Here is a 25,109-nt window from a genome sequence, read left to right as displayed (position 1 = left end):
ACACACACACACACACACACACACACACACACACACACACACACACACACACACACACTTCCTCTCGCCCCTCCCTAAAACCTGCTCTGGACCCGAAAAGAAAGCGAGACTGAGCCCAACTAATCAGAAGTCAGCTTTTCCAAGGCCCCGCCCGCCACATGGGTGACAGACAGCACGTTCCGCACCAGCCCAGCGCCACCTGGAGGTCGAGAAGTGCAAGTGCGGCGCCTGCCGAGGGATTCAGACCCGTCTGGGTCTCTGGGGCCCATCGAGACGCGGGCCTCCGGTCCCCACGGCCACTGTGTCACACCCACCCCAAGTCAGACCGCATAGGGGGCTGCTGAGGGGTCCACCAGGCGGGAACCTCTGAGGATCTGTCGCTAGCGGTGTTTATCTTGTTTACTCAAGTGACTTTCCCCACAACTTTCCCTACTTCATTGTAAATTATCCCTGCTTGTCCAGAAGAATGGATTTGATGAGTTTCTGAGAAAAGTGACACAATAGTTGTTTTAAATGCTTCAGTGGCATCTGTTTGGGGCCCAACCTCCATTAAGCAGATGGATGTGGAGAGGGGGTGGCAGTCTTTCTCTGGTCCCCAGTCAGTGGGGGAGGTGGGGGGGGGCTTCCAGCTAGTGGCCTGGAGAGCCCAGGCTGCTGGCACTGCACCCAGACCTGCAGGTCCCCCTCTCTGAATGGGCCTGACTGGGTGACTGTCAGCCCTGCTCTCCCTCACCCCGTTGGAGCTAAAATAATCACCATTCATTTCATATTCCTTATTCCTGATTTTTTAAAATTTTATTTATTTATTTATTTATTTATTTATTTGGAAAGTTTATTTATGTACGTAATCTCTACACCCAACGTGGGGCTCGAACTTACCACCCAAGATCAAGAGTTGCATGCTCTTCCAACTGAGCCAACCAGGTGCACCTTTATTCCTAGTTTGAAAGAAGGGCTGAGGAGTATACCTGCAGGACACGGAAGACTTGCTTGGCTCAAGGTGGATTTTTCCCTTGTGTCGCTCAGTGGCCCCCAGGACAACCCCTTGGTGCTGCCTGCCCTCCTCTGCAGGAGAGGTTTGTTCCGGAAGGAGGGCAGCCCGACATCCGGGAAGTCCAGATGCTCTCAGGAGCCCCCAATATGAGGAAGGTCAGGGAGGGTAAAAGTGTGGGGAAGAGGACCTTTTATTGAGCACCTGTTATGTGTCATGTTAGATTTCTGACCAGAACAGCAACGTCCTCGCAAAAGCCCAAGAAATTTGGTTTAAAAACATATGTATCATTTGAATGTCACATATTAATTTTATACGAACAAGAATATCCCTTTAGGCTCTTCTTCTACCACCTGGTCCTGCTTTTCTTGCCTGTGGCCAAAAAAAAAAGTGGGAATCTATAAGGATAGAACAGACAGGCTAAGGTGCACCGCCAAAATCACCTGAGAAGGGAGATGAGCCCCTGGTCTGATCCGTACCAGAGGAATTGAGAGAGCTGGGAAATAAGGACCCAGGCCTTTCCCAGGCGGGCAAGGAAGAAGCTCGAGGTTTCTGAAGAAACTGGTGCTGGAAACTCCAAGATGATGTGTCCGGTCTGGGGTGGGGGCGGGGAGAGGGCAACTCCGTGAGCCCTGCTCACTGCTGGCTGCTGGGAAGGGAGGGTCTAGGCCAGTTACCAAATCTGGGAAATCCGCTGAGTCAGGGCTCCATGGGGGTTGGCAGGGGAGCCACTCTGTCCCATAGTGGTGAGGGAAGACTTGCTTCCTGGGGACCCAAGTTTGCCCTGGCAGAGCCAACAGCCAACCCAGGACCTAAGACAGGCCATTCCTGTCAATCCCTAGGCCAGTCTCTAGGCATCACGTAAAGTAGCCTGTGCTGGGGGGGCGGGGGGGTGGGAATGGAGGCAGGCACTGCTGGGACCCCTGAGAAGAACCAAAGCTTAGCTTTTCCCTCTTTGGTGTAGCTTAACCTCTGGCCTTTCTTTCTCCTCCTCGTTCCAATTTCCTTCTGGCTACTTTGTCCCCAGGAACACGCTAACCCCAGTTTTGGTCAGAAAAATCGGCTCCCATGCCCAGCTTCTCCTTTCCCCTCTCCCAGGCCCCTTTCCCCCTCTCCACTCCTCTCCTGCCTGCCCGGGGCCTCCGATAGGAACAGGGCCACAGGTCACATTCAGCGCCTGGGAATTCATTAATTGTGGAATCAAAGGAGTGGCTGGTCTCCAAGTAAAGAAATTTCAGGATGTGTAGGGGTAGGCAGGTTTTCTGAACACTCCTTGCATGCTGGGAACCCGGGACCCTTTGGGCAGGGGGTGCGGGGTACTGCAGGGCAGGGCTAGGGTGAGGGCTGCCCAGGGACAGAACTGTGAGCCCAAAGCCCCACATGTGGCATGGCCACAGGTGAGCCAGCGAGCCGTGTCCACTACCTCGGCCACCCTCCCGAGCTCAGAGCGGCCCGGGGCCCTCTGGGACCCTCCACGTGGGCACTGAGTGTGGCGAGGAGTCTAGCTCTGGTCCTGCTGGCCGCTGACTTGCTAGGAGACCTCTCTGGGCCTCGTGGCCCCAGCCTTCACACTGGCTAACGGTCTCTGGCCCAGTGCCTTCAGGTTTGTGATTAGGATCTAAGGAGAGTCCCGTTGTAAACACTGGGCCCTGTTGAGGGCCTTTTCCGTATTCCTCTCTCACCTCCTGAGACAGGGGACAGAGAGAGGTGGAAAGGCAATTAATAAAGGTACTGTTAGGACACCTGAAACTAATATCACACTGCATGCTCATTAGACTGCGATGGAAACATACTAGACTTGCTTTAGAAATAAACAAATCAAAGTGCTGTCTGCTGACGTTTGTGGAGTGCTTGCTGGGTGCCCGTCCTGGGACTAGAGCTCTGGGGAGCGAGACCCCCCCCCCCCCCGGCCTGGGGAAACGCCTTCCGAGGAGTCCAGCCTGAGTTCCGTGCTCTCCGCAGCTCCCTGCGTGGGCCTGGGAAACACGGACTTTTCTGGGCCACCACCCCCTCCTTTGTTTACAAGGGGTTTTGCTCTCCATGTTCCCTGCCGAGTATTCCGGGATCATTTCTCTCCTCCCGGCGCTGGTCCTCTGTTTGGTTAAAAAAGGAATAGATGTGCAGAAGAGGGGCAGACCTGGGGGGCTGGGGGGGGGGGTCCTGAGTCCTAAAGTGCATTCTTGCAGCCCTTGAGCACCCCCACGTGCGGTCTGGACTCAACCACCCCAGGTGTGGGAGGGGAGAGTGGGGGGCATTGGGGCCTGTTGCCAAAGCCCATGTTTCAGAAAACTAATGTCTTCGCGAAGACTAATGTCTTGCAGGAAGAGCAAGTTAGAGGCAGCACTAGGGTTGCTGCAGATCTCTCAAGCCCTAGACCACGCTGCTCTGGCTCCCTGGGCTCAGGCCCCAGCCTGGAGCAGAGGAGCAAGAACAAGGAAGGGGTGTCTGTGGGGCTGGGGTCCTTTCTGAAAGCCTAAGGGAGAACCCATGTCCTTGCCTTTGCCAGCTTCCAGAGGCTGCCCATAGCCCTTGGCTCATGGCCCCTTCCTCCTCCTTCAAAGCCGGCAGTGGTGGGTCATGTCCTCAGAACTTGTCCCTGTGAAGCTGCCTCTTCTGTCTCCTCCCCTACTTCGAAGGCCCACTGTGATTACACCGAACCCCCTCACCCAGGATAATCCAGGCGATCTCCCCATCTCCAGCTGGGCTGATTAGCGACCTTAACTCCCCTTGCCATGTGACCTAACATATCCACAGGTTCCAGGAATTAGGGTGTGGACATCTTTGGGGATCATTATTCTGGCTGCCATATGCCCCTTGTCCCAAAGGCAGCTCCCCCAAATAGTCACATTTCCTGCACGTCCAGCCCAGGGACTGTGATTTGCATCTGAGGCTCTCCCCTATGCACTCTTGGAAAAGACTGTGTCCAGCCCCAGGCTCATCCCTGAAGGATTTCCCCTCCATTCCGCTTCTGGCTTCCTGTGTTCCCCTGCACGTGTTCCCAGGGGGTGCCAGCTCCTGGTGGGAAGGCCCTGGTCCCCACCTTCCCAGCACTTCCCCGTCTTTCTGTGTGTCCCTCCCACAAGTGGACCCCTGGCATCTGGGCTGGAGGAGGAACAGGGAGACAGGCCCAGGTTGCTGGCCAGGCTCAGCAGGGGAAGGGGGGACGCGTCTGCTGATGGGACAGGTGGTTGCTCCTGGTGCGTCAGCTGGCTGGCCGCCAGTCCTGGAGTGGGCAAAGGGCTATGGAATCCGTTCCTGTCCTCCCAGCCCCTGAGGGGGATCCTGTCTCTCACTGGAGAAACGGAGTTGGTTTCAGCTGGTGAAATGGAGATGGGAGGCCAGGCCCTGTCTGCTTGTGTGGCCCTGCTCTGCCTGGGGGCGGGGGAGGAAGCAGACTGGGCAGACAGCTGCGTTGGGATCTTCTGGGAACTGGGGTGGAGGCCGTGAGTTTGTCCATGTCCCCCGACATGCTGGGGGCAGCTGGGAATTGGGCATCAGCGCTGGTCTCCCTCCATTCTGTCCCCTGCCCCTTACACTCTGCTGACACTGTCCTCTCAGGGGCTACCTGGGTCGGTCTTGGGTCAAATGCAGCCCCCTTGTCTTTGCTTCCTGTAGTAGGCAGCTAAAATGGTTTCCTGGGATTCAGACCCTTGTATATGCCTTTCCCCTTGAGTGTGGGCTGGTCCTGGTGACGTGCTGTTTACAAAGAGTAGGACAAAAACTTCTAAGACGCTGATACAGAAGTCTGTCACTTCTCTCCTGCCGGGACACTGTCTCCCTCTCTGAGGCTTGCCACTCTGACGAAGGCGGCTGCCATCTTGTGAGCTGCCCTGTGGAGAGGCCACATGGCAGGGAACTGAGGGCCACTTGCAGCCTTCAGCCAGCACTGAATAGAAGGCCTCAGTCCGACAACCCACAAGGAACTGAATCCCGTTAAGAACTAGCGCACGAGTAAGCTTGGACATGGATCCTTCCCCATCAAATCTGGAGATGGCTGGAGCCACCCCCAGATTTCTGACACACAGAATCTGTGAGATAGCGAATGTTGCTGTTTAAGCCGCCAAGGTTTGGGTTAGTTTGTTACGCAGTGATAGATAACAGATATACCCCTTTGTCCTTGACCTCGTTGCCCCACCAGCCCTTATGTCCTTGGCCTTTGTTTACTCATCTGGTTCTCCCCTTGCCTTCCTGAGCCTCCTTCTCTCTCCTTCCCTGTCATCTCTTCCGCCCCAGGCTGAGGTCTACCGCAGTGTCTCTGGTCTCCACACGCCTCAGGGAGAGCCCATCTACTCACGGCTTCAGGAACGGGTAAGTACCATGCATATAGCGGGTGCTCTTCCAGTCATTCCATCAGCTCATCTGCATTCAGTTCCATTTCTCCTCCGGCCCCTGAATATATATTTTATCTGGATGTTACTATAACAACCCAAACCAGTGAATATGTCCCTTCCCGTCATCTCTGTTTCCAGTCAGCAATAGATGTTCCTTTTGGAAGGAGGCTGATGGCTTGCCCATACCTCCTGCTGGAACTGAGCACACATCTCGTCTCTGAGCTGCCTCCTTCCAAAGCAGACTCGCCTTCCTTAAACATGATCCCCAAGACATCAGATCGTCACTCGCTCCCGAGTCTCCACATTCTTTCCCGTTGAACTTGCCTGATGTTTCCCACCCATATCCCCACTTGACTCTAGTGGCTGGACCAGGGTCTGAATGCCGGTTCTATCATATTCTGCCTGTGTGCAGCTGGGTTCGTCTCCCTGGCCTCAGGTTTCTAACGTGAAGCTAGAAACTGGAAAGGCCCCAGATGTCCTTCAACAAGTGCATGGTTAAACTGTGGCACATCTGTACCGTGGAATTCCCCCCAGCAATAAAAAAAAGGTACTATGGACACATGCAGCAACCCGGATGAATCTCCAGAGACTTATGTTGGGTGAAAAAAAGCCAATCCCAAAAGGTCTGACTCCATTTATGTAACATCACTGAAATGAGAAAACTGTAGAAATGCAGAACAGATTCGTATTGCCCAGGGTTAGGGAGCGGCACAGGGACGGTGGGTGAGACCGTAAAAGGGGACGGCAATATTCTGTACCTTGATGGCGTCAATGTCAATATCCTGATCGGGATATGACATTTAAGTGTTGAATTTATCACGGGGTTGGGGGGGGTACTGGTAAAGGGTACAGAGGATCTTTCTGTAGTTCTTACAACTGCACATGAATCTAAAATTATCTCCAAAAAGGGGCGCCTGGCTGGCTCAGTCCAGTAGAGTTGGTAGATACCGTTGTCAGTATCAACGTGACTCTTGATCTCAGAGTAGTGAGTTTAAGCCAAGCCCCATGTTGGGCATAGAGCTTACCTAAAAAAAAAAAAAAAAAAAAAAAGATCTCCAAAAAAGTTTAATTAAAAAAAGATACCCCTAGGGGCACCTGGGTGGCTCAGTCGTTGGGCGTCTGCCTTCGGCTCAGGTCATGGTCCCAGGGTCCTGGGATCGAGCCCCGCATCGGGCTCCCTGCTCCACAGGGAAGCCTGCTTCTCCCTCTCCCACTCCCCCTGCTTGTGTTCCCTCTCTCGCTGTGTCTCTCTCTGTCAAATAGATGGATAAAATCTAAAAAAAATAAAAATAAAAATAAATTTAAAAAGATACCCCTTTTATTGAGTTGCATGGAACTGAAAGCCTGGAAGGTACATTACTAATAAAAGAACATGAATGAAAAAACATCACTGGTTTTTACTCACAAAAATGTTTGTATCTGACACAAACCACAGGCTTCCAGTCTTTTATCTTGACATTGAATTACATGCCCCACAAAGAGCCAGGTGGGCTGTGGGGTTGCTCAGCAGCTTCCCTGAGCCCATGAGACCCAATTCAGCAGGTGGTAGCTCCTTCCCTCTTCCCTCCGGAGAAGCAATGAAAGGAAGGGGTGGGGAGGACTTGGGTGAGGGGAAGCTGCAGCAGAGTCAGGAAAGCTCCATAAGGCAGGGTCACCGAGTCTGAGGGTGCAGGCCAGCAGCAGAGGGAGAGACACTGAGGGGGAGTGACCCTGGGCATCACGTTCTTGCCCTCCCTGTGCCTCCCCAAATATTTCCCTCTCAGCCCTGATGCCCTCACCTACCAAATCCCAACCAAGCTTTCAGCTCTGGCTTAGGTCTGTTTCCTGAGACCCTCATGCCAGCCTCAATCCCTTCTTGTTTGAGCTCCACAATTTACATTTTATTTTTATTATTTTTTTTTTTGAGAGAGAGAGAGAAAGGAGGGGGGACAGGCAGAAGGAGAGAATCCTCAAGCAGACTCCTTACTGAGGAGGGACCCCGACATGGGGCTCGATCCCACTACCCTGAGATCATGACCAGAGCCGAAATCAAGAGTTGGACGCTCAATTGGGGCGCCTGGGTGGCTCAGTTGGTTAAGAGACTGCCTTCGGCTCAGGTCATGATCCTGGAGTCCCGGGCTCGAGTCCCGCATCGGGCTCCCTGCTCAGCGGGGAGCCTGCTTCTCCCTCTGACCCACTCACCTCTCATGCTGTTTCTCTCTCTCTCAAATAAATAAATAAATAAAATCTTGAAAAAAAAAAAAAAGAGTTGGACGCTCAACTGACTGAGCCTCCCAGGCACCCCTGAGCTCCACAGTTTAGTTCATGATTCACTGGCTAACATTGGTCTGCATTGTGTCATGTGATTACGCCTCACAGACAGAAAGCATCGCACCAGGGTCCTTGGCACAATGCTAGGCATAGAATACACAGTACAAAAGTAATTGTTGGCTTATATCACAGTCAAAGGGATAACCCCACTTGATTTATGGAGAGGTCATAAAAATCAAGAAGAAAGAGATCCACGGCCTGATAGAAATAGGGTCAAAAATAAACAGATGGTTTTCAGTTTATAAATGCAAATGGCCCTTAAACCTATGAAAAGATGGTCAGCCTCCTCAAAATGAAAGAAATGCAAGACAAAATGTGTGGTGAGAGAGCACTGCTCACCTATCAGATGGGCAAACATCCAAGAGTTTAACAACATACTCAACTGGCAACACACCTTTTCATACATAGCCCTGATGGGAAGGCAAAATGCTACAACCCCTGGGGGTAATTTTTAAAAACTTATTTAACAGCAGTCTTAAACTTACAGAAAAGATGCAAATACAGTAAAAGAACTTCGTTTTCTCTAAACCTTTTTTCTTTAAATTTTTTATTGTTATGTTAGTCACCATACATTACATCATTAGTTTTTGATGTAGTGTTCCATGATTCATTGTTTGTGCATAACACCCAGTGCTCCATGCAGAACGTGCCCTCCCTAATACCCATCACCAGGCTAACCCATCCCCCCACCCCCCACTAAACTTTTTTTTTAAAGATTTTATGTATTTATGTATGTATGTATGTATTTAGAGAGCATGAGCGGGGAAGGAGCAGAGAGAGAGGGAGAGAATCCCAAGCAGCTTCATGTGGGGCTCAAGCTCATGATCTTGAGATCACGACCAAGAGATCATGTCCTGAGCCAAAATCAAGAGTCGGACATTTAACTGACTGAGCCACCCAGGCGCCCCTTCTCTAAACTTTTTATCACTGTGTCAACATGATGCCCAATCACTTCCAGGAAACTTTAGTGTTGTATATATTTCTTTTCCAATAAGGACATTCTCTTTCACAATTACAGCATAAACATCAACATCAGGAAAGTAACACTGCCCCATTACTACCATCTACCCTCAGACCCCATTCAAGTTTCTCCTATTGTTCCAATAACATCCTTTAGAGCAAAAAGATTTGATCCGGAATCACATATTTATTTATTTATTTATTTAAAAAATATATTTTTTAAGATTTTATTTATTTATTTGAGAGAGAGAGAGAGAGAGCACATGAGAAGGGGGAGGGTCAGAGGGAGAAGCAGACTCCTTGCTGAGCAAGGAGCCTGATGTGGGACTCGATCCCGGGACTCCAGGATCATGACCTGAGCCAAAGGCAGTTGCTTAACCAACTGAGCCACCCAGGCACCCCCAGAATCACATATTTGTCATGTGTTAAGTTTCCTTTGATCTGGAACAGTTCCTCAATCTGTCATTGACTTTCATGACCTTGATATTCTTTTTTTTTTTTAAAGATTTTATTTTTTATTTGACAGAAAGACCAAAGGGGGGGAGGAAAAACAAGCGGGGGGAGTGGGAGAGGGAGAAGCAGGCTTCTTGCCGAGCAGGGAGCCCGATGCGGGACTCGATCCCAGGACCCTGGGATCATGACCTGAGCTGAAGGCAGATGCTTAATGACTGAGCCACCCAGGCGCCCATGACCTTGATATTCTTGAAAAATACAAGAAGTCAGTTATTTTGTAGAATATCCCTTGTTTTGGGTTTGCTGTGGTCTGGTGTTTGTGTCCTCTCAAAATCATATGTTGAAACCTAATGCCCAAGGTGATGGCATTAGGAGGTAGGGCTTTGGAAGGCTCTGCCCTCATGATTGGGATTAAAGTCCATATAAAAGAGACCCCAGGGTGCTAGCTTGTCCCTCCCACCCTGTGACGACACAGAGAAAAGATGGCTGTCCATGAACCAGGAAGTCCTCATCAAACATCAGATCTGCTGTGTGACGATCTTGGACTTTTCAGAACCCAGAACTGTGAGAAGTGAATGTTTGTTGTTTTTGTTTGTTTGTTTGTTTTTTAAAGATTTTATTTATTTGACAGAGAGAGACACAGCGAGAGAGGGAACACAAGCAGGGGGAGTGGGAGAGGGAGAAGCAGGCTTCCCACTGAGCAGGGAGCCCGATGCGGGACTCGATCCCAGGACCCTGGGATCATGACCTGAGCCGAAGGCAGACGCTTCACCGACTGAGCCACCCAGGCGCCCCTGAATGTTTGTTGTTTATAAGCCACCAGCCTCTGGTACTTTGTCATAGCAGCCCAATGGATGAAGATAGGGTTTGTCTGATGTCTCCTCAAGATTAGATTCAGGTGATGCATCTTGGGCTGGAATATCATAGAAATGATGCCACGCAGTTGTCACGGCTTCCTGTTAGGTGGCATACCATTTCAATTTGGCTCATTACTGATGATAACTTTAATCACTTGATGAAAGGGATGTGTTTCAGATTTTTCCATTGTAAAGTCACTCTTTTTCCCTTTGTAATTAGTCAGTATTTTGTTGGGAAGTATTTTGAGACTATGTAAATATCCTGTTCCTCATTAAGCTTGCAATTTGTTCATTTATTTCTAGCAGTGTGGACTCCTAGATTCCTATTTTATTTGGTGGGTTGTAATCTGTTGGTATCATTGTGATTCTGATGCTCAAATTTTCCCATATTTTGCCAGTGGGAGCCCCTCCCCTGTACCCCATTATTCTTTGAGCACTTCCTTACTTTTCAGTGTGACATGTTCTGGGCTCATCGTGTTCCTTGCTTGGCCCCACTCTGGAATTTGCCATTCCTCCAAAAAGGCGCAGTTCCTTTCAGTAAAGAATGGTATTTAGAAACTAAGATCTGGACACGAGGTGTGCTCATTGCTGGGGAGTTTACATTGCCTGTAGGCGCTCTCCGTGGACAGAAAAAGGGAATCCATCTGTAGAGACACAGACAGACATGCATATACACACACACATATTTTACATCTATATTTTTATGTCTGTCAAAGCACAGTGTGAGGCTCATGTTGGAGTGAGAGGTAGAGGCTGAGGTGTCTCCTGGGGGAAGGGGCCAAACCAGCATCTAGAAATGGGGGAGGTTCGTGACAGTTGCTGTGGGAGTGGGGCCTTCGGGGGGCTGGTTGCTGGTCCATGGAGTTCCCAGAGAATGAGCTGACGGGCAGCTGGCTAAGGCTTTACAGAAGTGATATCAAATCCCCAGACCTAGGGATGGCTCAAGCTCTGAAGGAATCCCCAGGAAGATGTGACCGTGCCACCAGGAAGCTGGCCCTCCACAAAGGAGACTTCTTCCCTGTGGGCCCTCAGGCACAGCCATGGAGGACAGTGAACTGGGGAGATTCTCTCAGGACCAGGCCCGGGCTCCCCCGTGGAGGAGTGAGCCCTGGCAGCCCAGCCAGCAGGGTGTGGTGTAGGCCGTGGGCTGGCAACCCCCAAAGGATCTTCCCCTTCTCCTCTTTTGCGAAGCCAGTCCTTACGGTGGATCATCTGTTTTCTCTCTGCTGTCATGGACTCGGCGTTTTGGGGTAGTTATATTTATAATTTCGCCACCGTGATAGATAAGAAGCCACATCCACCTCATTGAGAGAAATGCACATTACTCAGAGATCCTGATTTTAGAGCTGGTCATACTTGGATCATCTTCCTTTGGGAAGGAGATCAAGTTCATTTTTAGTTGTAGATGGCGTGGGCTCTTCATTTTAGTAAGAACATCTTAAAAATATCTCTTTTATTGAGGTGAAATTCCCATGACATTAATCATGTAAAAATGTACAATTCAGTGGCGGGTAGCGCATTTGCAATGTTGTGCAACCACCATCTCCATCAGATAGCCAGAGCGTTTTGAAAGCGCGTACACGAGGAAAGAAGGTCCGCGTGGATGCTGGGCAGGCATGGGGGGACGTGCAGGGTGTCTGCCCAGCACCCCTTGCTTTGGGGGACAACTCTGCTCCTACTCCCTGGGGCGCTGGCTGGATCTGTCCATGCGAGGGCCACCTCCTGCACTCACTTATGGGGGTGGGCATGTGACTCATGCTGTCCTACTGTTTGTAGAACCTGGGTCACGGTGGGCTTGTGACCAAGGCCAGAACAACTGAAGTGACCCTTGGAACTCTTCTGCTGGGGATGGCCCCTTGAGTGAGGGTAACGAAAAACAAAACAGAACAGTTACATGTCTCAGACCTTGAGGCTCGAGGTGGGGGAGGGGTTGTTGCTAAAGGACGTGGAGCTTCATGTCCTAGAAGCATTGGGGTGCTTCCTGAGGGGAAAGAAAACATTGTTCTTCCACTGGGATTCTGAACTGGGAGAAGGTTCGCCTGAGACTGCTGGCCACCATCTTGGAGTCTGACTCAAGGAGGAGAGAAAGTGCCAACACAATGGGGAGCAGGCAAGCGTGATGGAGACAGCGAGCTCAGGAGGTGGCATTTGAGTCCCCGGATTTACCTATTCCTGACTCTCCAACCCTGGGCTTCCCAATTGTCTAAACTCTAAACTACTGAATCCCTTTGTTTAAAATCTAGTTTAGGCTGGGATTCTGTCCCATGTGACTGAGAGTCTTGACGAATATAACAAGCCACATGGAAGGTAGGAGGAAGTGTCATCATTTGCTATCGATGAAGAACCTACGTGGATAGTGGCCTGTGATGCAGCTGTCCTGGTGGGTGTGACAAGCAGTGGGTATGAAGATGACCCAAGTGGTGAGTCACTGTGGGGTTGAAATCACCCAGCAGGATGGTAGGTGAGCCAGGTCCGGACATCAGGGAGGGGGTGCAGCAAAGGCAGGTGGAATAGTTTCAGAAGCTGACTGATGGAGAGGACATAAGGTCTAGCAGAGTGTGGGGGGCCAAGGGTAGAGTCTCATCTGAGTCAGAGGTGTGGGAACGGAGCCTTCTGCTGGAGTCGCCGGGTGGAAGATGTTAGAGGAACACGTTGTCGGTGAAGGAGCTGGTGCTGCTTTTGCTAAATGTGTCTGGTTCTCCCTGCTTTGAGATCCGTGGTAGTGTTTACTTCCTGGATCCTGATAGTTGAATGGAGCTGTAGGACTGGTTCCGGCCACTGAGGGACAGACGGCTGTGTCAGTGTGATATCCTCCTGTGCTCTCCTGGCGATGGTGGCTCTTCTGTCAGCCAGGGTCCCAGAATATTCCACGAGCTCTACCCCTCTGCAGACTTGCCACAGACATGTAACAGGAGCAGGAAAAACTTACGGTTTTTTTATACTTGATAGACTTAATTTATAGTTGTGCCATGCTCAATTTCTTTTATTGTGGTAAAATATGTGTAACATAAAATTGCTATCTTAGCCATTTTTAAGTGTAGAGTTCAGAGGCAGTAAGTACACTCGCATATTGTGCAACCATCACCACCATCCACCTCCAGAACTCTTTTCCATCTTTCCAAACTGAAGCTCTGTACCCACTAAACATGACTTTCCCACTCCTCACACCCACCCCCCAGAGCCCAGTCCCTGGCAGCTACTATTCTACTCTGTCTCTATGAATGCGACTACTCCAGGTACCTCATGTATGTGGAATCACACAATATTTGTCCTTTTGTGTCTGACTTATTTCACTTAGCAGAATGTCTTCAAGGTTTATCCGTGTTGCAGCAGCTTTCCGAATTTCCTTCCCTTTTAAAGGCTGAATAATATTCCACCGTATGTATACACCCCATTTTATTTATCTGTTCATCTATTCATGAACATCTGGGCTGTCTTCACCTTTTGGCTATTGCAAATAATACTGCTATGAACGTTGGTGTACAAATAGCAGAGAATATGAGAGTCTCTGCTTTCAGTTCCTTGGGTCTATACGCAGAAATGGAATTGCTAGATCAAATGGTAATTCTACGTTTAATCTTTGTGAGGAACCACCATGCTGTTTTCCACAGAACTTCTGTGATTTCAAGTCACGAAAATTTGGGGTTGTTTGCTATTGCAGCATAACCTAGCATATCCTGACTGATACTGCCCCTCGATCCAGATAACTTAGGATCAACCAGGATTCTGGTCAGACCACAGTGGAATGGACAGAAGTGAGGGGGTCTAGGAGCCCAAAGCCTAAATCAATCGGAGCCAGACCCAGTGTGATGTGTGGCACGGAGGGCCCAGTAGGGTTAGCGAGCACTGATATGCCTCTTCTTGGGACCACCTGGAAGGGCCTTCTCATGCCGAAGACATCAGGGCCAGGCTCTGGAACCAGCCCTGTAGCCACATGGTGGCTTCTTACTGGACACAAACCCCCTCTAACATGGTCAACTTGGGCCTCTTGACCCCAGCAACACAGATATCCAAGGTCACACACATTATGGGCTCCCAGTGACTTCATCATAAATAGTTCTACTCAATAGAAACTTACATTTGCCCTTCTTTGAGAATTTCAGCTTGTGGAGAGCAACTATAATGTTTTAAAAGTGCGATGTGGTCATTTCAGGGTCAGATGAACCAGGCATTGAATTCTGGTCCTGTGACTTCCCCAACTCTGTGGCTTTGACTAAACCTCAGTTTCTTCATCTGTAGAGTGAGGATAATATAAACTACCACACAGGTTTGGCACAGAAATGCGCCAAGTCCGGTGCCTGGCACGCAGGAGGCACTCAGGAAACAGTCGCTGCTATTTGGGGGCAGTATTATATAAGCCCTTGAGGAAGGGAGAGGTATGGCACCATCTTTCTAAACATGGTCTTCCCCTTAGCCACGCTCTACAGTATTTGCGGATGCCTATCTTGGTGTGGAAAGCAAAGCGGCAAGGAGCCGGCGATGCATGCATTCATTCAACAAATGTTTATTGAGAACCTACTGGGCGCCAAGTGCCAAGCTACAGATGTGGTTCTTGTCCTCATGGGAGAAACAGCACGAGTCTCTGGAACTGGACAGGTGGAATCCACGGGCAGCAGGGCCTGTCATCAGTGGCATGGGGTGACCACTTGAGTGAGGGTGACACTGAAAAAGGCCAGGACGATTGTGTGGAGTGGCCTCTGACCTTGAGGCTGGAGAGTGGGGAAGACTGGAGGATCTGGGAGCATTAGGGAGCTTCCAGAAGGAAAACCACTCAGACGAAAGTTGGGCTCCATGTCTCAAAGAGTTAGGTAACTCCGTTCCTATGCCCTCAAAGGGGCGAAGCTGGTGGGGGAGAAGGGAAAACAGGACTGGTTTCAGCACTGAGGGCCTGAGTGCCCATCTTCGGGAGCCCCCGCCCACAAGTGGGATGGTGGGTGCCTGGGGAAGGGAGCACAACATGTCCTGGGTCAGAAAGCTGACGGCACTGCCATGTAGCTGAAGTGCTAGGTGGACTGGGGGTGCACAGTAGAAGAGGCTGGTGGAGGTACAGGCAGAAGTGGAGAGTCAGGCTGCGGGGATCTGGGCCCTAGAGGTAGCAGTTGGGGAAGTGATGAGCAGAGGGTGGCTGTGCTGACAGAAGTAGAGATGCCCCAAGTCAGAAACCTGGAGCCCAGAGAACTCTCTGGGAAATGAGAACAACCCCCGCGGGAAAGGGGTGAGTAAGCGTGAGGGTGGAGTGTAGGTGTGCACAGAATCTTAGAGCTGGAAGGGATCTTCAATGTCATTTAGTTCAACCTCCCACCCCATGAGGTCTTTCAGTCTTCCACTGTCCAACTGAGGGCACTCAACTCTACTTGGACACTTCAAGGTACGGGGAGCTCACTCCCTCTAAGGGGACTCATCCTATAGAGCCTCCGGGACGGCCTGGATGGACCTGGCGCCTCGACCTTGGCTCTGTCGAGTGGGCTGGTCTCCATTCGGCGGCGGCACCTGGCGGGGGTGGCGGGTCGGGTGGGGATTGCGATGCGGATGGGCCGGCGCTGCTGTCCCCAGCCCCAGTGCTGAGGCAGGCAGAGTGCAGTGGGCTCTGGTGGAGGTCGGGAGAACTGCAGGGTGAAGGCCGCCGGGGGCTCCGCGGGCTGCTGGGGGGAGGCACTTGACACCGGCCCGGGGAGAGGAGGGGCCGCTGTCCCTGCGGCCAGTGCTGGATGCGGGGACCCAGCGCAGAGGCAGCTCCAGGTAGCGGGGCGCCCCGCGGGGGGGGGGCGCGGAGGAGGGCTGCAGCAAGGCCCCCGGCGGAGTGGCCCGGAGCGCGGCCGCGGCGGGGTGCCCAGGCCCAGCGCAGGGTCGGGGCACTGCGGGGTCCGGCCCTCCGTCTCGCAGCGTGCGGAGACCCCCGGCTGGCCCGCAGAGGCCGGGAAGTAGGGCCGAGGGCGCTAGGACCGGCCGCGCGCCCAGGCCGCTACCGCCGCGGCGCCCCGGGGCCCCCCAGTCGGCGCTGCCTCCCGGGCCGGCTCCGCAGCGCCGGGGCCGGGGCCAGCGCGGCCGCGGGGGGCGAGCAGCGGGCGGAGGCCTGGGCCCGCGGGCGGCCGGAGGGAGGGAAGGAGGAAGGCGGAGAGAAGGGGTGGGAGGGGGGGACCCGGCAGAGGAGGCGGAGAGAGGGAGCGCGACAGCGAGCGGAGGGAGGGAGCGAGCGAGGCAGGCAGGCGGGCCGGGAGGGAGGGAGGGCGCGCGGGCGGCGGCGGCGGCGGCGAGAGCAGAGGACGAGCCGGGACGCGGCGCCGCGGCACCAGGGCGCGCAGCCGGGCCGGCCCGATCCCACCGGCCACACGGTAATGAGCGCCGCTGCTGGCGGCCCGGGAGGCCGGCCCGGAGGCGGGCAGGGAGGAGGGGAGGCCGGGCGGGGGGCACGGCGGCGGGCAGTGCCCGGCTCGGGGCACACTCTCGGACCCCTGCAACTCGGCGCCGGGCGCTCGCGGGGCCAGGGCTGCGGGCGGGGACGGCGGGCCGGGCTGGCCAGGGCGGCGCGGGGGATTTGAGGGTTTGTTTATGTCCCCGCGGGCTCGGCAGGCGCCCCCTCCCGTCCCGCCCGCTCCCGGCGCTGAGCCCCCTCCCCGCCCCCGCCCGGCTCCGGGCTCAAGTTCAAGTCTATACAATGCCGCGGGGGGCCCCCCTCCACCGCCGGCCTCAGCCGTGGTGCCCGGCTCGGCGCTGCCGCAGGGGCCCCGGCCTGGCCGCCCCCGCCTTCCGGGCCCTGCCCCCGCCCCGGGGCCCCGCCTGGGGCCTGCGGCCGGGGCGCTGGAGGGCGCGGACCCCGACCCGGAATGATCGGCTCCCGCCGCGGCCCGCAGGGAGCGGGGGAGGGGGCGGGGGCCGAGCCCCGCGCAGGCTCCGCGGCGGCGGCAGAAAATGGCAGCCTGGCACGACCCGGCCCCCCGCCCCTCCCCCCGGCTCCCGGCCCTCCTCGGCCCGGCGGGGCGGGGGACCCGGGAGGCCCCCGGGGGCGGGCCGAGGGGTGATCCGGGGGCCGGGCCGGGGAGCGCTGCGCAGCGATCCTCCTCCGGCCACCTGTGGCTGGGGGTGCGGGGTGCCAGCGGATCTGGGAGGGGCGGCGGGGGTGGGGAGAGTGCCACTTGGGGGGCACACCTCCCCGCGGAGGGCCGGGCGGCGCGCGGGGGGGACGTCGTGCCTGGCTCCTCCCTGCCCCCGCCGCGGGCCGTGGGAGCCGGGGCGGCGGCGGCGGCGGCGGCGGCGGCGGTGGCGGCGGCGCCGCAGTGTGGGGGCGGGGCGGGGGCGGGCGAAGATCCCGGGCCGGGGCCCCCGGGGCCGGAAAACGCGGGGATGGGAGCTGAGGGCCAGGGCCAGGGCCAGGGCCAGGGCCGGGAGCGGCGCGAGTAGGAGCGCCCGGGGTCGCCCCCCGCAGCAGCACCCCCCGTCGTACACACTCACACGCACGCGGACACACTCACGCACACGCACCCCCGCTGGGCCGGTGCAGACGTGTCCTTGAAAGCTTCGCATCTGTACAGTGAAGGACGAGGCCTCGCAGAGGCTGCAGATCGGGGTCTTCGGCCCCGCGGCCCAGCACCCCGGACACCCCGAGCTTCGGAGCCGCAGGCTGCCGCGGTCCGTGTCCCGCCCTCACCCCGGCTCCCCTCCCCCAGGCCGCCCTGCCCTCCCTCCCCCTCGGCGCGCGGACCGAGCTGGCGTGGGTCCAGGGCCCGCCCCCGGCCTCCCCCAGCCCCCCATCGCTGGGGCCCGCGGCCTGCCGGCTGCCAAACTGCGTTTCGCTTTCCTGGAACCTCCCTTCTTGGGGGCACCCACTCCCCTCCCACCCCCTCTCTGTTATTTCCCACTTTTCTCTTCATCCCCACGTTCTTCCACCTCTCTCTACTGCAAAGCCAGTTGAGTAGGTGTTGCTGCCCTGGTTGGGGAATGGGGGGCTTGCTGAGTCTCGGGGTCTTTCTTCCCCTGCTCCTGAGGGGAGCCCCCTGTGGCTGCACCTTGACCCAAGATGGCGTCCAGCACCCAGCTGGGCAGCTCCGGCCTCAGGGCGGGGGAGGAAGGGCGGCGGGGGGCGGGAAGGGGGAGCCCAGAGCCGCTCCACGCGTCCCCTCTCAAACCAGCAGGGACAGGAGCCTGGACGAGAAGCGCCCTCTGCCCTGTGACCCAGCTTGCCCCTCGCCGCCATGCCCAGAGACTGCCATCAGCATCCCTGGGGGACTGTTCGGTCTTCATGTTTCACCCTGGGCTGCCAGCGGCCGAACCGGCCTCCAGCCTCCTGGGCTGGCGGGCTGTGAAGGGATCCTGGGATCAGGTGCTGCTCGCCTGTGTCTCCTCCCTTCCAGGCAGATGGGACAGCTGCAGCCGGGGAAGCTTTTCTCCTTAGGCGTTGCTGGAGTGTGAGGACTGGCTTGTGGGATCTGGGGAGCCCAGCTGTCAGGCGGAGGGACCCTCTTTGGGCTTGTCCTCTCTGCTGGCAGGGGCTATCTTCTGGTGGTTTCCTGAGCTGCCTGGCTTCGGGAGGCTGCGGTTGTCAGGAGTTCCTGCTAGGTTTCTGGGGCAAGGTGGTCCCCTTCCGCCTCCAGGTCCCGTTGAGGAGAGCCTGGTTGGGCTGTTTGACAGGCCACTCTGTGAACGCGTGAGTGTGCGTGCATGTGTGTGCGTGTGTGTACATGTGCTGCGCCCGGGCAGGGGCCGGCCAACTGTGCTTCGGCTCTGGCACCTGCCTGCCTCCCTCCCTTCCCCGGCCCCACTTCTTTGGGCCCTGGCTCCCTCTGCACTCTTGTCCAGCTGCTTGGTTCTTGTCTGCAGCTACTCCTCAAATGCATAGCCCCCCAGCTCAGGCTGACCCAGGCTCTCTCCTTGTTTTCCACCCCAGGCACAGGGGGGCTGCAATAGGAGGCCGGCCTGAGAAAGGTGAATTCCTTCTAGAATCGAGGACTGCCGGGTGCACAGTGCGAGGGCTGCCCCCCCCAACCCTGGAGAGGACACCGGACCGCACCGCGGCCATCTGACAGGGTGTCCGCAGACAGGATTCCTCTGTGGGGTGGGGGTTGGACTGGAGCTTGGAGGTCCGTTCCAACTTTGAAATTCTATGGCTCTGATTCTAGTGATGGAATTTCAGACCCAGGAATGGGGGTGGGGTGGTCTGTTTTCACCACACAGGGGTAATCCGGAAGGGCTTCCAAGGAGAGGAGGTCTGAGAGAGCAAGGCCTCCTGGGGGCTTGGGGCTTTGAAAGAAAAAGGTGGCGTGAGGGGTGGGGGCCCTGCAGGGAGAGAGGTTTGTCTCAGGTGACTCCACAGAGAGTGTAAAAATACAGCCTCCCGGGTAAACCTTCACACGTGTGTGTCCTTCTGTAGGCTTCCATGTGTAAATCCGTGTGTGTATATAATTTCTGAGTTTTTTTTCCCCCCAAGTCCAATTCACAATATGCTCTCAAGTCCCGTGTGGATATTTTCCTATCACAGTCACGCATCACTGCCAAGGGCCCTCTGAAAAAGGCTGCAAGAAATGCAGGACAAGCTGTAAGATACTTGCCCAGAGTGACTTGTCCCCTGGGGAATTTACACTCTCCCCTGCTCCCGCTCTCTCCCATAAGCCTGTGGTCTCCACAGGACAAGGACCTTGACTTGGCTGCCTCTGGGTCCCCCATCAGACATTTAGCGAGACCTCCATGGGTGTCTGCTGAACGGCGGGGGAGCTTGCTACACATTTGTGATTTTGGTCCCTGTCCTCTCCCTAGCTGTGGCCAGGCAAGGCTTCTTTTGTTGGGAAGCATGTGGGGAACTCAGAGCAGTCTTAGCTGCTCCCCAATTGGTAAGTTAAGAATAGACCACTCACTCCCCATCACTGGGCCTGAAATGTTACCATCAGTATCCAAGCCTTACAATGTAGGGTTGAAAGAGAACTTTCAGTGCTGAGAGCACTTGGAGTTGGGTTGGGGGCTGTTTGGGTGTGGGGCCAGGCTGGGGTTGGGAATTCTACCCAGAGCCTGAGGCCAGAAGAGCTGATCCTGCGCCTTTCTCTGTTCCCTTCCTACTGCTTGTGTGGGCCTGGGGTCCCTGACTCCGACTGTGGTGTGTGGCGCAGCCCTTGGCAATTGGAGCCCCCACCTGCCCTTTGAGGCTGGGCATCTACATGGGCCTACGTTTTGCTGCTCCTGAGGGCTTTCATGATAAACTAAGGTGCCAGATTCCTTTCCCCCCAAATCTTGAGGGCTTGTTTTCAGTCAGGTCTCTGACTATTTTTCCCTAAAAAAAAAAAAGAAAGAAAGAAAAAACCAAAACCAAAACCAAATCTGAGATCCATGAAGTGTCAGAGAGGTGTGTGTGTGTGTGTGTGTGTGTGTGTGTGTGAGAAGCCTGCCTCCACTTGGCTGGGTGTTGTGGGCAGGACAGGGTGTGGCGCACGTGTGTCTGTGCAGACTTCTCTGTGCATGGTGTGCAGCCGCGTGGGGAGGGAGGTGACTTGCTTAGACATGAGTCCATTTCGAGGCAGCCCAAGTGAGGGCCCTGGAGTCAGCCACTTCCCTGCCTCGAGATCCGGGGCAGCTAACTTAGTGGCTCTGTGCCTCAGTTTCCTCACCTGTACCGTGGAAGTGAGACGTGGCTGTACTTAAGGTTGTGGTGAGAATTCCAGAGCATGGTGTGTGTCACTTCCTTAGCGAAGTGGCAGCGCGCGGTGCTTGGGCAGTGTGGGTGGACCGATGCTACGCGAAGTGCGCTCAGAAGCCTGGTCCACCGTCCTGCCTCTTTTGCACAATCTTGGACAGCAGAGGAAAGGGCTGATTCTGATTGACAGAGCTTCAGAGGGGAGGGCTCCTCAGTGCCACTTGGCAGTTGGTTCCCGAGTGTAACGGATCACACTGCGAACAGGTTGTCTGTGTGCTCACCTTAAATCCCTCATGCTGTAGTTCCAGCTCTTTCTTCGGCCCCATGTTTGCTTGCTGAGCATTTCCTGTGGGCAAGGCCCTGTGCTAGGATTTGAGGGGACACAGAGTGAGTTAGGATGAGCCCAGCTAATTAATGACCACAGAGCAAAGTCACAGGAGAGGGAGAAATAAAGCGCTCGAAGGACCATGAGGTCACAACGAACTGAGGGGATCAGGGACAGCTTCTTGGAAGAGGTGGTACCTAAGATGGGCCTTAAAACACTGAGGTGGGGCTTCCAGGCTGAGGGGAGGAAGCCAGGCTGTGGGGGATGGGGTGGCTGGAGTGTGGAGGAGATGCTGGGTGGGGGTGGGGGGGGGGGGGGGTGGAGTGGGGCCCTGGGTGTGCTGGGGGCCAGGCTGAGGCCGCACATTGGTTTGGGGAGAGCGGCCCCTGTGCTCTGTAAGTCCTGCTTGCCCTGTGTGGATGGTCGTTTTGAACCGCCCTGTTGGTAGTGGTTTTGTGGGGTGGAGTGGGGTGGGGAGAAGCCAGAAGGACGAAAGGGAGGGCAGGGAAGGGGCCAGCTGAGCTCATTTGGTGTAGGCTCTTGATGATCCCTTTATATTCCATAGACGACTAGCGCTTAAGAGCTCAGACTTGGAGGGAAACCGAGCACATTTAAATCACATCAACCCCAGGGCGCTGTGACCATTAAGGGGAACACCAGCCAGGGTAGGATGGGCTTGCCCATGGTTGAATGGGGAGGAGGAGGGCCCCTGGCTTGGCCTTCCATTGCTTCCCCTCACCCAGGCTGAGGTACCCTGGCCTCCAGAACAGTCCTGCAAGGGGCTACCAATAGGAGGGAAATGGGGGCCACAGAAGCTGACTCTGCCCTTCCCTCCAGTCTCCCTCTGCCACACGCAGCTGAACTGAGCCCCCCGGCTCCGAGGGAATGTGACCCGGGCGTGGCTGCAGGTGCCTGGCAGCCCCCAGCAAGGACGGCTAGTGGTCAGGGCCCTCCAGACCACATCTCCCTCGCTGATCACATCCAGGCCAGGCCTGTCTGGAGGACAGCGACAGGGGGAGGAGGTGCAGACGTCTGGGGCTTTCCTAACTGTATCCCAGTAGGGAGTGGAATTTTTTTCTTTCAACCATAGCTCAGCATGGTCCACTCCTGCCCTGCTGAGGTCCCCTCTGACCCCTAAGGCTTCCCAGCCTTATTTACTTCTATACCCAGGTTCCTATTTTCTCTTTCCTGCGGTCATGGCCCTGCTCACTGTCATCCCTATTGATCTTCCCTCTCTGTTTCTGTTTCAAATGTCAAGGTCATTTTTATTCTGAGCCAGTTGTTAGCCGCCCTGTCTGGGTGCACTGAGGGGACAGAGGGCCATCTCTGCCAGCTAGTAAGAGGAGGGTCAGAACTTGGGTGTTCTGACTTCTACTCTCGGTCTCTGCTGCTGTGCTGTGTGGACGGATCTGGGGCTTGGTGCAGATGTTCTGGACCTAATAGCTCACCTAGATCCCTGTGTTCCAGTGGTCCTTACTCGAACAGGTTAAAAGATGCTGATAGGGGACGTTATGGGACGGTGGGGTCAGATCTGTGGTTTACTGAGCACTGAATTGGACCGGGCCGTGTCACGGTAAATGTCGGGGAATGCTTGAGCTGGGAGGCTGGGGCCTCTGGAAGTGTTCCTCCCCTCAGAGGTTCCCCAGAGGACCCTGAGAGGGGCAGGTGAGGGCACGCAGGCCTGTACCTGGCAGGAGGGATCCTCCAGCACTTCAGCAAACGGAACCTGTTGGGAATTGGGAAGGGGCTTCTTGAGGGAACGGTCCTGTGTAATTAATTTTAGAGATTCTGAAAGGATAAATACGTTTATGGATAAAGGGGAATCTATTTAGACCCCCCCCAAGCCAAGCCTTTGAAATGTGTTAGTAAGCATGTCTATTCTGATGTGTGAAATGTCCACGATATGGTGTTGGGTAACCCACAAAAGCAGTGTGCAGAATGTAATCTTGTTTTTGTAAAATCCTTTAAAATAAATACAAATATACATGGACAGAAAAAGTTGTTCTGGGAAGATACACAGCAGACCTGTCAACAAAGACTTTGTCTTTTTACTTTATATACTTTATACGTCTTTGTAATCTTTGAAAAAATGTAAACGCACATGTGTTACTTTCTTAATGATAACAACAAAAATAAATAAAACCACACTTTTTAAAGCTTCTGGGTAAAAACATGAAAAAGATTTGAGTCATGCTATGGCTGGAAGGATGACTCTTTTTTATAATGGATAAGAGGTGAGCTTGGAGACTGACAGCAGAGGGTGGGGCCACTCAAGTACCTGTCCTTCCTGGAAAGGTTGCAGGGAGAAAGGGTACAGATGCTGGGAGGCCTCTAAGCAAAGGCTGGGGCTAAGTGGGCAAGTGGAAAGTAGGCAGCTGGCCGAATCCCCGTCCGTGCCAGGGCCAGTGGGCCAAGTTAGCTTTATAGGATGGCGACTTGAACTCTCAGTTCACCTAGGATGGGAAGCAGATCATTGAAGGCTTCGATCTGGTGGCTCTTGTGGCCCAAATGGTTCCCTGGGAACCGGAGGTATAACCAGGGCCGGGTCCCAGGGTGGAGCTCAGGCCACCCAGCCCTGGCACAGAAGGGCCAGTGTGGGTAGCCGCACACAGGGACAGAATGGGGCTTCAGGAGGCCCCAGAAAGGGATGGAAAGGGTTCTGGGGAACTCACCTGGCATGTGGGCTCAAGCTGCACCCAGCTTTGTGATCGGGAGGCCCACAAGTGGGTGGCAGTGACCCAGGGGACAGGGGAGAGGTGAGAAAAAGCAGCTACAAATTCCTGTCTGTTGCTTGGCAGCTGCCCCTACCTTCCCCTTCCCACCCCCCCCCCCCCCAGCGCCAGCCCCTACACATGGGTGCCCTCTGGGAGTTTGCTTTCCCCTCTGAGGCTGCCCATTTAACATGATACGAGAAAGGGTATGCGTCCTTGTCTGTCTCTGCCCCACCCCTGGATTAAGGCCGGAAGATAAATGTGGTACCATGCAAGCAAGCGCGGAGCAGGTCCCTCTGCCCCACTCCCCTTCCCGCGCCCTGAGGCCCCTGCAGCTAGGGGACAGAGGAGCTGGGCCCAGAGGAGACTTGGCAGGCCGGGGCGGCGGGCAGACCTTGATGTGCATCTCAGCGCTCGGAGCCCGTAGTTCCTGTCCTCTGCTCCTCGGGCTGGTCCTCGTGCCACAGGCTCTGCATCTGTGCATCAATCAGGAGAAGAGCCTCCGCCTCTCCCCCCGCGTTGCCTGAATCAAATGCACACTGTCTGAAACACAGCGAGCGCTGGTCCCGGCACACAGTAGGTGGCCAGGAGATATGAGTTCCTTTTCTTTACGTGGGGTCACGAGAGGGCTGCATGAGGGTTTCTGTGGGGACCAGGCAAGACGACCCCCAGCGAAGGCCCTGTTGCTCCCTCAGACCCTACCAATGTTGTCGGTCATCCTCCCTGTAGAGGTCTCAGGGCGGCTGGATCTCAGGCCCTGGCTGCCTGGTCTCTGGGCCTTTCATCTGGATGCACGAACTTCAGTCTTGTTAGAGTCCATGCCCACTGGGGCCCTCGCTGGTCCCCTAAGGCCTGGGCCTCCTCTCTCGCTCCCCTCTGGTCTCTTTGGGCCCAGAGCAGGCAGTGACTCTCTGCTGGGTTCTGGGCCTGCTGGCAGGGCCGGCTCTGCCCTCCGGCCTGGAGGCGTGGAAGGGTCTAGACCACAGCGGGCCCTGGCAGATGGCACACAGGGATGGATCCTAGTGGGGTTATGACCAGCGACAACGTGGTGCCTATTGCCATCCCCTCATGCCTGGCTCCCTGCCCATCTGGTGGTGGCCTGAGGGCCCACCCGGTACTGGAGGCTCAGCTGGGAAGCCCAGTGGGGCCGGGCCGTTGCTTCTCTGTTTTCTTCGGTCAACCCCCTCTACGCAGCCTGGACTCCAGGAGAGCTGGCTTTCCGCAGGAGTGAGCGGCCAGGGCCCCACCTTGGCAGGCCTGGCAGCTCTCGGGTTTCTGTCCAGAGGTCCCCTGCTTCAGATCCTCAAATAATGTTCATCTGTTCCTTTACTTAAGACCTACTATGCACCGGGCACTGGCGACAAAGATGAAAGGGACTGAGGCGATCTCTAAGCGCACATTGAGATGCATCTGACCAGGGCGACTATTAGAATCCAGGCTGGTGGAGAGAGCTCTGGACACCACGGGGGCTCAGAGAAGGGATGTCTCATTCAGAGGGAAGAGAAAATAGGAAGGGCTTTTTTTTTTTTTTTTTATTGAAATTTAGTTGACCTATA

At 55.1% G+C, this 25,109-nt stretch overlaps 1 protein-coding gene and 1 long non-coding RNA gene across 5 annotated transcripts in view; one reads left to right on the top strand and one right to left on the bottom strand.

The window, feature by feature from the left end:
- Positions 1-14,390: 14,390 nt before the first annotated feature.
- Positions 14,391-17,543, bottom strand: LOC112820831 (uncharacterized). Its single transcript, XR_003207264.2, has 2 exons — positions 17,382-17,543; positions 14,391-14,744 (listed from the first exon to the last, which is right to left on the bottom strand). It is a non-coding gene; the product is annotated as an uncharacterized lncRNA (long non-coding RNA).
- The window catches only part of DNMT3A (DNA methyltransferase 3 alpha), a 97,185-nt gene continuing 87,329 nt past the window's right edge, over positions 15,254-25,109 (top strand). For 2 of the 4 annotated variants that reach the window (XM_073897076.1, XM_025867851.2), the window contains exon 1: positions 16,091-16,234. The gene's annotated coding sequence lies outside the window, so the exon portion shown is untranslated. Of the gene's footprint in view, positions 15,271-15,493; positions 15,642-16,090; positions 16,235-25,109 lie in introns of those variants that run through there. The other 2 variants (XM_025867854.2, XM_025867852.2) reach the window with 2 other exon arrangements.

The sequence above is a fragment of the Callorhinus ursinus genome, unplaced genomic scaffold (genome assembly GCF_003265705.2).
Source record: "Callorhinus ursinus isolate GAN/ISIS: 27379988/994484 unplaced genomic scaffold, GSC_fseal_2.0 scaffold10, whole genome shotgun sequence".
Lineage (NCBI taxonomy): Eukaryota > Metazoa > Chordata > Mammalia > Carnivora > Otariidae > Callorhinus > Callorhinus ursinus.
Note: the sequence above shows the minus strand (reverse complement) of the source record. Positions and strands in the feature narration are given on the sequence as shown.